This window comes from Loxodonta africana, chromosome 1 (genome assembly GCF_030014295.1).
Source record: "Loxodonta africana isolate mLoxAfr1 chromosome 1, mLoxAfr1.hap2, whole genome shotgun sequence".
NCBI classification, from domain to species: Eukaryota; Metazoa; Chordata; class Mammalia; order Proboscidea; family Elephantidae; genus Loxodonta; species Loxodonta africana.
Window position 1 is genome coordinate 78626517 of NC_087342.1, and position 16304 is coordinate 78642820.

The 16304-nt window shown below is 41.6% G+C and overlaps 3 non-coding genes and 1 pseudogene across 3 annotated transcripts; 3 read left to right on the plus strand and 1 right to left on the minus strand.

The window, feature by feature from the left end:
• The window catches only part of LOC100660430 (etoposide-induced protein 2.4 homolog), a 253196-nt pseudogene that overhangs the window by 118559 nt on the left and 118333 nt on the right, over positions 1-16304 (plus strand).
• TRNAF-GAA (transfer RNA phenylalanine (anticodon GAA)) lies at positions 40-112 on the plus strand. Its single transcript has one exon. It is a non-coding gene; the product is annotated as a tRNA-Phe (tRNA).
• On the plus strand, positions 6080-6161 carry TRNAS-AGA (transfer RNA serine (anticodon AGA)). Its single transcript has one exon. It is a non-coding gene; the product is annotated as a tRNA-Ser (tRNA).
• Positions 8347-8418, minus strand: TRNAA-AGC (transfer RNA alanine (anticodon AGC)). The gene has a single exon. It is a non-coding gene; the product is annotated as a tRNA-Ala (tRNA).

Below are 16304 nucleotides of genomic sequence, written 5' to 3' on the forward strand. Positions count from 1 at the left end.
ATATTTTCATAGGAACCACTAAAGCCAGCTTTCCGCGGAGCCGAAATAGCTCAGTTGGGAGAGCGTTAGACTGAAGATCTAAAGGTCCCTGGTTCAATCCCGGGTTTCGGCAACTGGCTTCGATTTTGCATAATTACTTTCTTAAAAAAGATTCACATTCCAAGACTTTGAGTTCGAAGACAACCGAATAGCACAACTATCCAACGCAAGACTATCGAAAAAAAACAAAAATCTCTATCTGTCCAGGAGCCTTCGTGGGGCAGTCGTTAAGCTTTCGGCTACTAACAAAAGGTCGGCGGTTGCAACGAACCCACAGCTCAGGTAGAGAAAGACGTGGCGGCGGTCAGCTTCGGAAAAGATTTACAGCCTTGGAAACTGTATAGGGCACTTGTACCCTGTCCTATAGGGTCGCTATGAGTCGGAATCGACTGGAAGGCAATGGGTTTGATTTGAGGCCTTCGATGAAGTGTTAATCGACGTTTTGCATATTTTATTTAAAATGAAAAAAATAGGGAACTGAAATTTAAGGAGTAAACCTAGGAACTGATGGAGTAAGGGATTCCCATATGCTACATGCTGTTGCACTTGCGATTTATTTCTGTTCTGATATTACGCATTATGTGTGTGGGGACGGTGCGGGAAGGGGATGTTTTTCATCACAAGGAATGTTTAAAAATCCTGTTGAAAACGAATCACTACACTCTAAGAGGAAGGTTCCAGCGTGGCGCAAATGGTTGCGCTTGCTAACTTAATGGCAGACGAAAGGTTGGCGGTGGGACTTACCCAGCAGCACTGTGGGAAAAAGTCCTGGCAATCCGCTTCCTTAAAAATGGTTGTTGGTTGCTCTCCAGAGGATTCTGACTCGTGTTGACCCCATGTGGTGACCCCGTTTGTGGGCCGTAACCTTAATGAAGCAGATGGCCAGGCCTTTCCTTCCGCTAGAACCACCCATCTTTAGGTTAGCTAGTCAAGTGCAGTTGTGCTCCTGGTCATCCGTAACGATTAACCGCAAAACCCAAAAGCATTGCGGTGGAGTCGATGCCGACCAACTCACAGCTGTACTCTTTCCCCTTAGACTGACTACCTTTTTTCTCCCGCATAGCCACGGGTGGGTTCCAACAGCCGACCTTTCGGTTAGCAGTCCAGCGCTTAACCACCAGGACAGGTCCTTAACAGATTACAGCCAAAGAACCTTATGGAGCACTTCTGCTCTTGTAGCACATGGGGTCGCCATTCATGAGTTGGAATGGATTCGAAGAAAAGGGAGGAATACTTATCCAGCACTCAGAGGGAATTTCTTACCTTCCCCCGTTCCAATTTCCTGTTTTCCTTCTATCTCCCACAGTGAGATCCCTGGTTTCCAACAACCTCAATATGTGTACTTATTTTCTCAAGCCTAAAATTTACCTGAAATAATATCAGAACTGGTGCACCCATACCAAAAAAAAAAAAAAAAAAAAACCACTGCCGTCGAGTCGATTCCGACTCATAGCGACCCTATAGGACAGAGTAGAACTGCCCCATAGAGTATCCAAGGAGCACCTGGCGGACTTGAACTGCCGGCCTCTTGGTTAGCAGCTGTAGCACTTAACCATGACACCACCAGGGTTTCCTGTGCACCCATAGAGTTATTTAAAAAAAAAAAAAAAAAAAAAAGGCACTATGTAGAGTTTAATTTGCTTGTCATCCTTTTTGTCTTACAAAGAAGACTAGGCACTATGGAAAACATTTATTTGAATCTGTTCTCTTTTTTCTCCAATGTGGATAAGTTATTCTTTTGAAATCATTCGATTTATTTGTTTCTGTTTTTATTTAATTTTAAAGTATTTTCACAAACATCTGAGTTAATTTTATTTACATATTTGCCTCTGTAAAACATTAATATGTTTCCAAGAGTCAAAAGAATAGAAAGTTACATTCAGACAATTTCCAAGAGAATGTTATATCCTGGGATTCACCCAAGTGATGGAATGAAAGCAGGCTCCGGGCAATCTGGTGAAAGACCATTGACCAGGAACAATTCTTTTCTTTTTCCAGCACTGAAGTATCCTTCTCTAGGTGTGTCTGTGTCTGAGAGAGCAGTGTAGGGAGTTTGGAAACAGCAGAATTGAACATAAAGTGATTTTATCTTGACTTAGTCCTCAAAAGCTCGGAGAATAGTCATGAAGATTCCTCTGAAAACGTAGGCTTACTTGGGGCCGTACCTCAGTGGTAGAGTGCATGCTTAGCATGCAGGAAGCCTTTGGTTCATTTTTCTTGCCTCCAAAAGCATGCCCAAAGATCTTCTGACTCTCAGAAACTTACTTCATTCTTAAGTTGAGTTTTTTGGCCTTGATGTTTCTTTCTTAACTAACTTGTTGGGACAATGGTGCTCACGTAGAAGTTGTTTGTTGTCTTTTCTATTATCCACATATCCTCTCCAAGATCTCTCAACAGTCACTGATATATGGACCACCATCTGCACGGCCCAAAGACTCAGCAGTCCGTTTAAGAGGGTTTGGGGGAAAGTTGAGTGTTAAGAGGCTAGAGAATCCTAAAGAAGAAAAATCTGCTCTAATGCTTGGGAAAAATCAATGTTCCTTCTCTGGGATGGAGAACCCAGGACTCTCAAATAATGTCAGGTGTAGAAGAATTCATTCCTGCGAAAGAAGAGAGCCACTTCTTTGTCTCATCTCCTTCTCTGGCATGTTCTAAAATGTAGAGAAATAGATGTTTCACCCAGGTTTATGCTGAGGAGGCAAAGACTCAACGCCAAGTCTCGTCTACCTCTCATTCACGCACATGGAGGATATCGAGAAGGTAGAAGTCATCAAAGTGCATAGCAACGTCTTTGTCCATCTGTCCTGAACTCACTCTCTGGGTGTTTGGGCCAGTTTCATCACTTGAAGAGGTTGCCAAAGAAGAAATGGAGCACAAATCCTAAATGCTGATGGGTCAAAAGAGGAGAGCACTGACACATTAACCCAAAGACCTTGGGTGAAGTCTACGTTCTTTCGGGTCAGTTGCCACATCCTTGTGGAACGATTCTGCATTTCCCTATAAATATTTTCAACTATTGATCCTGAGAATAATAATAACAGTCGTGATGAATCAATGTGGATTTGACCATACAATTCAGAATATGAACTAAAAGCATTTTTGTGTTTTGACTTAAACTAGGAGAAAATCTTTTAGAAGGATCTTGCAGAGGAAGGCTTGAGGGCAAGGAAAAGTCTAGTTCTCTTTAGGAGGGGGCAGATAAGTTGTAGTAGAGGAGGTGAGAAGCCAAAAGACCTGGAGGACTTTTATAATGGATCGTCCCCTTTTCTCTTCTCTCCAAAAACTGTAACTATCCACCTTCTATCAGTCTGTCACAGGCCATCTCTCAACTAGTTTTGAGATCACCTACTTGAAATGCCAGGGACGAATCTATGTTTCCTCTGCTCCTGGACTAGGACTGAGGAAAAGGTGGCTGAGTACAATGTAGATAGTACGTATTGTACTGAGTCTCTGAATTTCTGTGGTCGCAGTCTCCTCTTTAGAGTCCATTTGAGCTACGGGCAGAAAGTGAAGTGTAGAGGAGCCAGAGAGAATTTCTTCAGGAAAAAGTTGGGCTTCAATAGGTTTTATTTAACAGAAACAAGTGGAGCAAACTAAGAACTTTCTTTCTTATTATTTACATTTGAAGCAACGCCTAGTAAACTTCCCCAGTCGCAGTGGTGCTTAAATGTGAAAGCTGACTGCCCATCCCACTTCTGCTCTAAACACCGCTCCCACCATATCTACGCACAAAAATCGCGAAATCACTGCGAGTTCCGCTCAAGCAGGACGTCAATTACAACGACATCCGAAATTGCAAGCAAAAATTCTGACTCACGTGCGCCCTCTACAGTGCTCAGCCCCATACATGCCATTTTTAATCTCTGTATTAAGTTAATACCTTTATTGACCATACCACTTGATAATTTCTTCCCTTCCCGGATACGCCCAGCGTAACATCTACCCAGCAGGGGCCAAGGCTCGTTCAGGCCAACTGGAGAGCTGGGAGAAACGGGAGGTAGATGAATTTTTTCCTCTGAACTGAGAAGTCTTGGACCTCACGCCAGGGAGAATTTGTAAAAGAATCTAAAATATTTTTTGGAGGAAATACTTTAAAATCTTACATCCGAATTGACGGTCGCAACAAAACGTGGTTAAAGCAGATAGCTTAGGCTGCTTTGCTCATTGGAGACCGGGGTTTGAGAATCGAACTAGACACACGGGGCGGGGTGGGGGGGGGCGGGGAGGACTTTTTTTTAAATTCACTTTGCAGGTGGTCTTCAGCTACTGCAACTTCCTCGTTCATTCCAGAGAGGCCGATTCTGAAAGACGAGCTGTCACCGAACGGAGTGTTTCTTCTTTATTTTCTGTTCTATATTTTTTCAGTCACGCCAGAGACCTGTTTTTAGACCACTACTCTCTGGCACATACCCTACTTGTTTTCTGGCTTCTCTAGCTTCCTTAACCTTGTTTCCCACATGTAAATTAGAGTAACAAATAAATAATATTAATTTTACTTCCCTGTTTAGCTAATAGAGTCCCTGAGTGGTGCAAATCGTTAACACATTTGGGGTGATAACCATAGAGTTGGATGTTGGAATCCACCCAGAGCCCTGGGAAGAAAGGCTGGACCATCTGCATCTGAAAAAATCAGCCACTGAAAGCCCTGTGGAGCACAATTGTACTCTGAGGCACACGGAGTCACCATTCATCAGAATCACCTCAAAGACACCTGGCTAGTCTGTTTATTTTATTTTTGCTAATAATGATAAATTATAAATACAGAAAGCAGCCTTAAGATTAATATCATTTTAAAATAATAAAGTATAAAAGTAAATTATAATATTTCCTCAGATTTGTATACTCTCTTGGGTTCTAGGTATCAAATCAATCTTAGAAGATCATAAGTGGCAACACAGTTGTGATGCTTGACAATTAAGTGGCTCACCCAGTTCCAAAAATGATTTCTACTTTGTTTAATAAGAGGTGTTCAACATCCTGGATCAGCCAAATTGATGCAAAAGTTTCTAATGCCCACAGACATGCAAAACACAGTTCTTAGAAGGCACCAATCTGCAGACTACATTTTGAACAGCACTAATGAAGAGACAGGATGTACTGCAGGTGAGAAGAAAGACATCCAAGGAAATCCTTCTTTTACTTTTTTTGTTTAAATTGGGTTTTAGTTCATGGAGTAAAATGCATAAAACTTAATTATTCAGCTTGATGAGTTATTACATATGTATATCTCCTATAACCAACATCCAGACTAAGATATAGAACTTCTCAGCTCTCAGAAGCTCTCTTGTATCTCTCTCAATCAATTCAAATTTTCTGATCCTGTAGTTTGATGTACTATAAACGGAATCATACAATATGTGCCCATTTGAGAATAGCTTCTTTCATGTAATATGTTTTTTATTGGCTACATCCACTTTGTTTCTAATACTAGTAGTTCCTTTGTATTGTCGTCATATTCCATTGTATTATACTGCACATCACGATTTTTCATTCATTTCACTTTAGATGTACATATAAAACAACTAATGTAGCTAAGAACATTTTTGTACATTTCTTCCAAGAGCAATACTCATTCATTTTTCATGAGTCTAAATGCACCCGTGGAGTTTCAGGGTTATAGTAAGTATATATATATATATATATATATATACACACACACACACACACACACACACGTATATAGCTTTAGACACTGTTTCCAAATAGTGTACAAGTGTGAATGTGTCAGTTGTCAGTGTCATCAGAAATGTGTGAAAGTTTCAGTTGTTCCGTATTATCAACAAGAGTTGATATTTTCAGTTCTTTTATCTGAAGCCATTTTGGTGAAGGGGAGTATTATTTCATTGTTTTTAGTTTGCATTTTCTTTGTAATTAATGACGTCCAGTTGTTGCACCCCACCAGACCAGCTGAGAGAGTGACTTGGAGGCGTACGGGTCAGATTCCAGGCCGAGAGGGCTGGGGGGTGTGGGCGGCAGGGGAATAGGCGTCGGGGGTGGGGGCGGGGACGAAAGGCATTATGGAAAGTAATTGCAGCCAGCTGTAGTCGTGGCCGAGTGGTTAAGGCGATGGACTAGAAATCCATTGGGGTTTCCCCGCGCAGGTTCGAATCCTGCCGACTACGTACTGTTTGGTCTCTTGGCGCTGAGTTGGTTAGGCGTGTTTTCTTGGATACCGAAAGCTGCGATTCTCCTCTGACCAACAGGGTTCGGTAGGAGTCGGAGTTGATGTCACTTTTTCCTTTTTTTTTTAATGCCACTTGTGGCACCCTAGCCCGAAAGAGCCGAGCTCCTCCACGGAGCTGCCTGGCCTATGATGAGAGATTTTTGAGGCACTTCTCACTCCCGTGTAGTTGATAGTTTGAACGGTGAAGAAATGGCCGACAGTGTCAAAACCTTTCTCCAGGACCTTGCCAGGGGAATGAAGGACTCCATCTGGGTTATTTGTAAAAATTGTACTGAGAAGGCCAAGTAGTGTCCTGAGGCATACGAGAGCCCCGAGCATAGAGCCGAAGCAAGGGCGTGAGCTACGTACTGTTGATAAAATGGAGCCGCGGGAGGTGAACAAGCAGAAAAGCTTCTTCCCGTTTTACCTATTCCTCCCCTTTGTCGCCCTCCTCCTGCTCTACCAAACCATCACTGTCTCAAAATAACGAAATTTATTTTTAGACATGGACAGCAAAGGAGCTCATATAATTTTGGTGAGTGAGTGGATAATACTGATATGTTAAGATTAGGTATTTACAAACACAAGGGCCTTGCAAATAAAAAGTTAAGTAATATTTGAAAGAGTGGCCAAAACAGGTACTTTCAGGCAGCTGAAATAGCTTAGTTGGGAGAGCGTTAGCCTGAGAATCTGGGGCTCTGTGTTTCAATTCTGGGTTTTGGTAGTGGTGTCTAGTTTTCCAAAATTACTATGATCCCTAACAGTTACATCCCAAGGCGCTGGAATTCTAATAGAACTGAGTATAGCACAGCTAAACCTGCAAATCTCGGAACCTGTGTAAGGCCAAAACCCGTCATAAAAAGAAAAAGTAAATGTTTTCCGCTAAAAGGAGCAATAGAAAAGTGGTAAGACTGTCAAGGGCAGTAAACCTGCGAAACCAAAAATGAAAAACAAGGCAGTCTCGTCAAGTCCGGCACTCACAGGTTCCAGTCTACATTTATCCAACAGGGAAGTATGTGAAGAAAGTTACATTAATATCTATATCATCTCTCGGTGCAATTTTTACTGATTTTTTTCAATTCCAATTACGTTGTGCAGATATATATTTTTTTCATCCTCTGTTTTATTTACACTTTCCTGAGGTCATCCATGGAAATCCTGGTTCCATAGTGGTTAAGTGCTATATGGCTGTTAACTAAAAGTTGGGATTTCAAATCCACCAGGTGCTCCTTGGAATCTCTGTGGTGCGGTTCTGCTCTGTCCTATAGGGTCGCTATGAATTGGAATCCACTCAACGGTGATCAGTTTTGGGGGTTTGAAGTTTTCCATGAAATGTTAACTGACATTCTGCGTGTCTTGTTTTTCTTCTTTGTAACTGACAACAGGTAACAATTTATTTAAAATAATAATAATTTAAAAAAAGCCAAACCCACTGCTGTCGAGTCCATTCCAACTCATACCAGGTAATAGGACAGAGTAAAACCGCCCCACAGGATTTCCAAGGAGCGGATGGTGAATTCTTGGTTGGCAGCCTCGCCCTCAAACATTATGCTACCAGGCTCAGGTAATAATAGCAATTTTATATTGGTTGCTTATAGCTTAGGATAAGTGCTACAAGTGTTAGGAGGGAAGAATCCAGAATACTCTGTTATTAGGTATCTGTTTTGCTAGTGAGGTGATACAGTGTTATTTGGAAGTAGATTAGTTGTAGAAATATATTGTAAACTCTAGGGCAAACACTAGCCAAATTTTAAAATGAAGTGTAATTGATATGCTAAGAGAGGAGGGAAAATGCAGTTTGTGCTTTTCTTCCCTGCCTCTTAATAACAATGAAAACTTGCAGAAAGGAGAAGAAGCCTTCTATGACGTGGTGGAATGTTGCTTCGCCATGAGCAGACCCGGGGTGTGAGCACTTTGTTTTCCTCCAATTCGTTCCTGTCTTTATTGTGCTTAAGCGGCCCAGTTGGGTGGCTCAAAGAGTGTCAAGGACCGTGGTCCAAGTAAGTATAAAGCGATTTACCCTGTCTGATAGTAGGGAAAAAAAAAAGTAAAGATATTCACAAAGAGAAAAGTGGGAAAAGTCTGAAAATATAAAAACGTGCCAATGTTCACCTGTGAGTCGGTAAGGAAAAAAGGCATCCAGATGGAGGTGCTGGGGATCGAACCCAGGGCCTCGTGCATGCTAAGCACGCGCTCTACCACTGAGCTACACCCCCTTGTTAAGCCAGGTGTGAGGCTGTTATGTAATGCTGATTTACACAATTGTCTGCAGGCGGTTTAAATCTTAACGTTTTCACAGAGCAAAACTTACTGTGTTCAGTTGTTCTGTTCCTGGGTTGGATCCTGCCTCGCAGCCTGCCACGAGAAGCGGGAAACACATTCCGGACCAAATGACCCTGAGATCTCCCAGCAGCCACTGGCTTCTTCAAGGACTGCTTTTAACTGCCTGAGTGTCAGTTGCAGTCCACCACGAGGGAGAGTCCCCGGACTGAACGTTCTGTTGTCTGATTTTCTTTTTGAAAAATCTCTGTCTGTGAAGCTTGCAGAAAGACATAAAAGATAGGAGAATACAAAGATGAGCCTTGTGAGCGCTGCGAGGGAATCAAGAACCAGGTGGGGAGATAAGACTAGAGGTTCATTAACTCACAGTACCTTACGGAATCGAAGAGCGAAAAGTACATGTCTCATAGTCAAGCTCATGCAAAGGGCTGCGTCCAGCCCCTGGATTTGGAAACGTGGCGAAAGCTTTGCCTCCGCGATGCTGTACCGCTGCTTTTTAAGAGGCGGAAGTCAGAATGGAGGAGAAAAGGCCTCTGTTGTTAAAATGTCTCTTTTAGACCAAATTATTTCCTTAATGAAGAAAGCATAGGAGAAACGCCTTACAGGCTAGGCACAAATTCACTCTTTATAAACTTTCCCCACGCCTGCAGAACTCCGCAAATCTATAAGGTCTCGGAGAGTTCGAATCGACTCGATAGCAACGGGTTTTTTTTTTTTAATTTATTTGAAGGCACAAAAAGTAGACGCTTCCCACGTTAAGCAAATGCGTGGCGTGACTGTTAATCCAGATATGATGGAGAAAATCCAAATCTTCACGGATGGAAGGGATGGGTGCCCGGAATCTACTGTTTAAGTTACTATTGTATTAGAAAGACACCTGTCTGGGAACTGAACTGCGAGGAGGAGGGGGCGCGAGCGAGTGGGTGAATAGGGGAGGGGGCGAGTTTTACCGCGGAGGAAAGGAGGATGCTGTGCGGAGGAGAGAAGCAGCAGCAGGGTAGTAGACGGCAGAGAGAAGAGGAATAGGGTTTGAAAATGGGTCACTAAGAACGGTAGGATAGGGATCGGCGCGCAGGTGGGAAGTGACCAAGTTCTGGTCTTTACTGTGTTTTTTGTAGGCCCTCGGGAAGGGAGAGGCTAAAGTCCTTTCAAAGCGTCTTGTCTTTTTCTTTGGGGGCATTGAATAGAGTTAGAAAGGGGGGAGAAGGAGCTTGATTTGGGACTTCATTTATTTAGGATACTTATGAATTTAAGGTGCAAATTCATGTTAATGTTTGATAAGCACGGTGAGTTTGAGACTAGAATGGTACAAAGCTCTTTTACTTCAGGTTTTTATAAAGCATGTGGCTGTTAAGGACAGGGTCTCTGCACGGAGGTCGAGCCTGAAGAGAGTCCACTGTAATTTGCAGATTTGGCCCTCCCTTTAAGAGTATTCATTGAAAACCAAGGGAAAAGCTTTGCCTCTAGAGTGATGTTGGACTCTGGAGTTCATACTAATTACCATCACCTTCTTGGAATTGCTGAGAAGATCTAATAAGCAACAGCTCCCAGGTGAGATGACATGTAGAATTTCCACATTCTGTTGCGTCGCCTTTCTTTTGAATAGGCATAAATATGGATCTCTTTTAATCAGCTGGCCAGGTAGTTATCTTCCAGATTTCCTGGCATAGACTAGTGAGGGCTTCCAGTGTTGCGTTAGTTTGTTGAAACATCTCAACTGGTGTTCTGTCAATTCCGGCAGCGGTGTTATTCTCCAATGCCTTCAGTGCATCTTGGACTTCTTCCTTTGGTATCATCCATTCTTGATCATATGCTACTTCCTGGAATGACTGAAAACCAGTCAGTTCTTTATGGTTATCCGACTGTGTATTCCTTCCATCTCCTTTTCGTGCTTTCTATGTTGTTCAGTATTTTCCCTATATAAAAAAGTATTTTTTTTTTTTGTATGGGGGAAAATACTGAATCCTTCCATATAGCAACTCAAGGCTTGAGTGTTTTCTTCAGATCTTTCAGTTTGAGAAATGCCAAGCGTGTTCTTCCCTTTTGGGAAAGTCCAGGTCTTTGCACAAGTCAGTATAGTACTTTACTTAGTCTTCTTCAGCTGTCTTTTGAAATCTTTCGTTCAACTCATTTACTTCATCATTTCTTCCATTTGCTTTAGCTACTTCACATTGAAGAGAAAGTTTCAGAGTCTCTTGTGACATCCATTTTGGTCTTTTCTTTCTTCCTTGTCTTTTTAATGACCTCTTGTTTTCTTCATATATGATGTCCTTGATGTCATTCACCAATTCATCTGGTCTTTGGACATTAGTGTTCAAAAGGTCAAATCTATTCTAGAGATGGTCTCTAAATTCAGGTAGGATATACTGAAGGTAGTACTTTGGCTCTTGTGGACTTGTTATAATTTTCTTCAGCTTCAACGTGAACTTGCATATGAGTAATTGATGGTCTGTCCTGCAGACTGATGATATTGAGATTTGCCATTGTCTCTTTCCACAGATGTAGTCGATTTGATTCCTATGTATTCCATCTGGTGAGGTCCACGTGTAGTTGCTGTTTATGTTGTTGAAAAAAGATATTTGCAATGAAGAAGGCATTGGTCTTGTGAAATTCTATCGTGCAATCTCTGGCATTGTTTCTATCACCAAGGGCATATTTCCCAACTCCTGATCCTTCTTCATTTCCAACTTTAGCATTCCAATCACCAGTAAGTATCAATACATCCTGACTGCATGTGTGATCAATTTTAGACTGCAGAAGTTGGTAAAAACTTCAATTGCCTCATCTTTGGCCTTACAGTTTGGTGCAGAAATTTGAATAATAATGGTATTAACTGGTCTTCCTTTTTGCTTATGGGTATTATCCTATCAGTGACAGCACTGTACTTCAGGATAGGTCTTGAAATGTTCTTTTTGATGATGAATGTTATGCCATTCCTCTTCAATTTGTCATTCCTGGCATTGTAGACCATAGGATTGTCTTATTCAAAATGGTCAATACCAGTCCATTTCAGCTCACTAATGCCTAAGATGGAGATGTTTATGTATTGCCTTTCATTTTTGACAATTTCCAATTTTCCTAGATTCACAGTTCATATATTCCACATTCTGATTATTAATGAATGCTTGCAGCTGTTTCTTCTCATTCTGAGTTGTGCTACATCAACAAATGAAGGTCCCAAAACTCAACTCCACCCATATATTAAGGTCGACTCCACTTTGAGGAGACAGCTCTTCCTCAATCATCTTTTGAATGCCTCCCAATCTGAGGGGCTCATCTTCCAGCACTATATCAGACAATGTTCTGCTGTTATTCATAAGTTTTTCAATGACTAATTTTTTTTCATAAGTAGACTGCCAGGTCCTTCCTCCTAGTCTCTGTTAGTGTTGAAGCTCAGCTGAAACCCATCCATCATGGATGACCCTACTGGTATTTGGACACTGGTGGCATAGCTTCCAGTGTATGGCAACAAGCAAGCCTACACAGTACGACAAACTGACAGACGTGTGGGGGGACATGGGCAATTTGGTCCTTCAGGTAATTTGAATGTGTCTATGAATCTTCTATGAATTCGCCTTACCCTATATTGTGTACTGTTTCGCCCTTCACCAAAGTTAGCACTTCTCTGTTGTCTGGTTAGTGTTTTTCCCTCCCCACTCTTCCCCTGTCTTGCAACCATCAAAGACTGTTTCTGTGTGTGTGGAAACTTTTCGTGAGTTTTTATAATAGTGGTCTCGTACAATATTTATCCTTTTGTGATTGACTTATTTCACTCAGCATGATGCCCTCCAGATTCATCCATGTTGTCAGATGTTTCGCAGAGTCATCACTGTTCTTTATTGTTGCATAGTATTCCATTGTGTGTATGTACCATAGTTTGTTTAACCATTCATCTGTTGATGGGCACTTAGGTTGTTTCCATCTTTTTTGCTATTGTGAATAATGCTGCAATGAACATGGGTGTGCATATGTCTATTCCTGTGACAGTTCTTACTTCTCTAGGATGTATTCCTATGAGTGGGATGGTTGTATCATATGGCCTTTCTATTTCCAGCTTTTTAAGGAAGCACTGTATTGTTGTTCCAAAATGGTTATACCATTTTGCATTCCCACCAGAAGCGCATAAACATTCCAATCTCTCCAAAGGTTGTTATTTTCTGTTTCTGTTTTTTAATTCCCGCCAGTAATGTTGGGATGAGATGGTATCTCAGTGTAGTTTTGATTTGCATTTCTGCAATGGCTAGTGATCATGAGCCTTTTCTTGTGTGTCTGTAAGCTGCCTGAATGTCTTCTTTGGTGAAGTTTCTGTTCATATCCTTTGCCATTTTTTAATCGGATTATTTGTCTTTTTGTTGTAGAGGTGTTGGATTTTCCTGTAAATTTTAGAGAATAGACCTTTGTCAGATATGTCATAGCCAAAGCTTTTTTCCTGGTTTATAGGATTTCTTTTTACTCTTTTGGTGAAGTCTTTGGATGAACATAAGTGTTTAACTTTTAGAAGATTCCAGTTACCTAGCTTATTTTCTAGTGTTTGCGTATTGTTAGTCATGGTTTGTATCCTACTTATGCTATATATTAGGGCGCTGTGGTTGACCCTATTTTTTCTTCCATAATCTTTATAGTTTTTGGTTTATATTTAGATTTTTGATCCATTTTAAATTAGTTGTTGTATATGGTGGAAGGTATAGGTCTTATTTCATTTTTTTCAAGATGGTACTTCAGTTTTACCAGCACAACTTGTTAAAAACACTGTCTTTTCCCAATCTAATGGACTTTGGTCCTTTGTTAGAGATCAATTGACTATAGGTGGATGGGTCTTTTTTTTTTTTAAGAGAATGGAAGTGTGTCTAGGAAGAAATATTTTTAGTGTAGTGAATTATGTTGCACTTTCATTGTTTCTAAGTTTCATGTAAAAATTGATTTTCTACCCCAGAGTTGTACAAACTTTCTGTTTTGGCATTTCCAGTAATTATATTTGGTTTTGCTTTTCATTTTTTACTTTTAAATTTTATATCTATTTGAAATTTATTTTAGTGTCGCCAGTGATATACTGATCTAAGCTTCTATTTTCCTAGATGGTTACCCAGTTAGCCCAACACCATTAGTCGAATAATCCACCAATTTCTATTGATTTGAGTTGCTACCTCTCTCATATTTTCATTTATATATTTGTTATAAGTGGAGTCTTAAATAAGCTATTTGTTTTCCAATTTCTGAGTGGCTCCATTGGACTAAATGTGATTTGAGTGGTCTAACAAGGGCTTGTTTACTTTATGTTAATATCTGAATGTGTCATTTACCCAAGACCTATGTTGATATAAGGGTCTCTGGGTGGCCAGTAAGATTTGTGCTCAACTAGTAACCTAAAGGTTGGTAGTTCAAACCCACACGGTGGCAGCGCAAAAGAAAGGCCTAGCAACCTGTTTCCGTGAAGATTACAGCCAAGAAAACCCTGTGGAGTAGTTCTGCTCTGTAACACATGTGGTCACCATGAGTCAGAATCAACCCACCAGAAGGCAATGCATTAGTTATTTTTGTTATTGTCATTATTGTATTATAACACAAAGTGGTTACAATAGTGCGGGAGGCCAGAGCATTGTGGCCTGCTGGTGGGAATGTATATTAGGCGAGATACATCAGAATTACCATCACATATAATATACACTGCTTCAGCAATTCCATCTACAAAAAGTACTCACATCCATTTGAAATGTCAGATAGGGATATTACTTATTGCAGCATTATTTGTATGGGCAAGATACATATTATAGTCTATCCATAAAATGGAGTTCTTTGCTGCTGAGCAAAGAAGGAAGAAACTTTTTCTGTATTGATTTGGAAATTACTACAACATAGGTGAAGTGAAGAAACCAAGATGCAGTGAAATGTATTTGGAACTTTCTTATTTGTATGAAAGTGGGAAAAATAATATCCATGACGGGATACCCAAGAAACTATGCCTGCCTGTGCAAGGAGAACTAGGTGACTGGGAAGGCTGTGGGAGAGTCAGGGATGAGACTTTTACACTATTTTGGCAGCAACAAGTTTGGTTTTTGGCCCATCAAGCAGGGACACCGGATACCTAAGTTTCACCTCTTTTGCTGTCTCTTTATGATACCCGAATACCATAAAGTGTAAAGACAGCCAAGGAATAAAATCTATTTGAGAGCACTCTTCCTGCCAGCTCTCACCTGACCAAGGCGGTTTGGGAGGGGTACCTGGGTCTCCCCTTCCCTGCCCCGACCCCCCCTCCCCACTCATTCCCTCATCCCCAGTCACGGTGTGTCCTAGGGGACCCAGGCCCTGCTGCGTCACCCGGACTCTCACAGCCCTTTCGCAGTTCAATGCGGGACCTCTGGAGTGCAGAGCTGCGTTCAGGTTCACTGCCAGCCGGCCTCCGCCCTCTGAGCATCCCGAGGGGATGCACAGAGGGCAGGTGGGTGGGCGAACTCGGGGGTCATCTCAGCGTGCAAGGGCCCGGAAAAAGGCGAGAAGGTATTGTATTCTTTTAGAATTGATGACCTACTGTATCTCAGACCAGGCCTTGGGTGAGTAGAGAGCACAGCAGCGGTTCGCTGGAGCCTTAAGGCCCTTCACCTTGTGAGGACTGTGCCTGGATCAGGGACTCAGTGCGGCCAGCCGCGCCCATTTCGCTCTCTCTTCGCCCAAGAAGCTCTATACCTATGGTTGTAAGGCTAGAGTCTTTACAACGCTGGACACTGGCTTTTTACGGGAGCAACGATTTTAAGGGAGACTTTGTAGCTGAATTTGAAATTCCTAGCCTACTCTTCTCCTTTCCCTTCCCTCCCTTCAAATGACAACTTGCTGTGAGTGCAAGTGAAGCTTACTCGGTGGTCTGAGTCTCTTAGTGAAGTTCATTTGTTAGAAATCATCAGAAGAGGACATGGAACCAGGGATATAATTGCTGATGTCGGATGGATCCTGGCTGAAAGCAGAGAATACCAGAAGGGTGTTTACCTGTGTTTTATTGATTATGCAAAGGCATTCCACTGTGTGGATCATAACAAACTATGGATAACACTGCGAAGAATGGGAATTCCAGAACCCTTAATTGTGCTCATGAGGAACCTTTACACAGATCAAGAGGGAGTTGTTCAGACAGAACAAGGGGATACTGATTGGTTTAAAGTCAGGAAAGGTGTGTGTCAGGGTTGTATTCTTTCACCATACCTATTCAATCTGTATGCTGAGCAAATAATTCAAGAAGCTGGACTATATGAAGAAGAACAGGGCATCAGGATTGGAGGAAGAATCATTAACAACCTGCATTATGCAGATGACACAACCTTGCTTGCTGAAAGTGAAGAGGACTTGAAGCACTTACTAATGAAGATCAAAGACCACAGCCTTCAGTATGGCTTGCACCTAAACATAAAGAAAATAAAAATCCTCACAACTGGACCCATGAGCAACATCATGATAAATGGAGAAAAGATTGAAGTAGTCAAGGGTTTCATTTTACTTGGATCTACAATCAACAGCCATGGAAGCAGCAGTCAAGAAATCAAAAGGCTCATTGTATTGGGTAAATCTGCTGCAAAGGACCTCTTCAAAGTGTTGAAGAGCAAAGATGTCACCCTGAAGACTAAGGTGCACCTGACTCATGCCATGGTATTTTCAATTGCCTCATATGCATGTGAAAGCTGGACAATGAATAAGGAAGACTGAAGAAGAGTTGCCGCCTTTGAATTGTGGTATTGGCAAAGAATATTGAATAAACCATGGACTGCCAAAAGAACAAACAAATCTGTCTTAGAAGAAGTACAGCCAGAATGTTCCTTAGAGGCAAGGATGGCGAAAC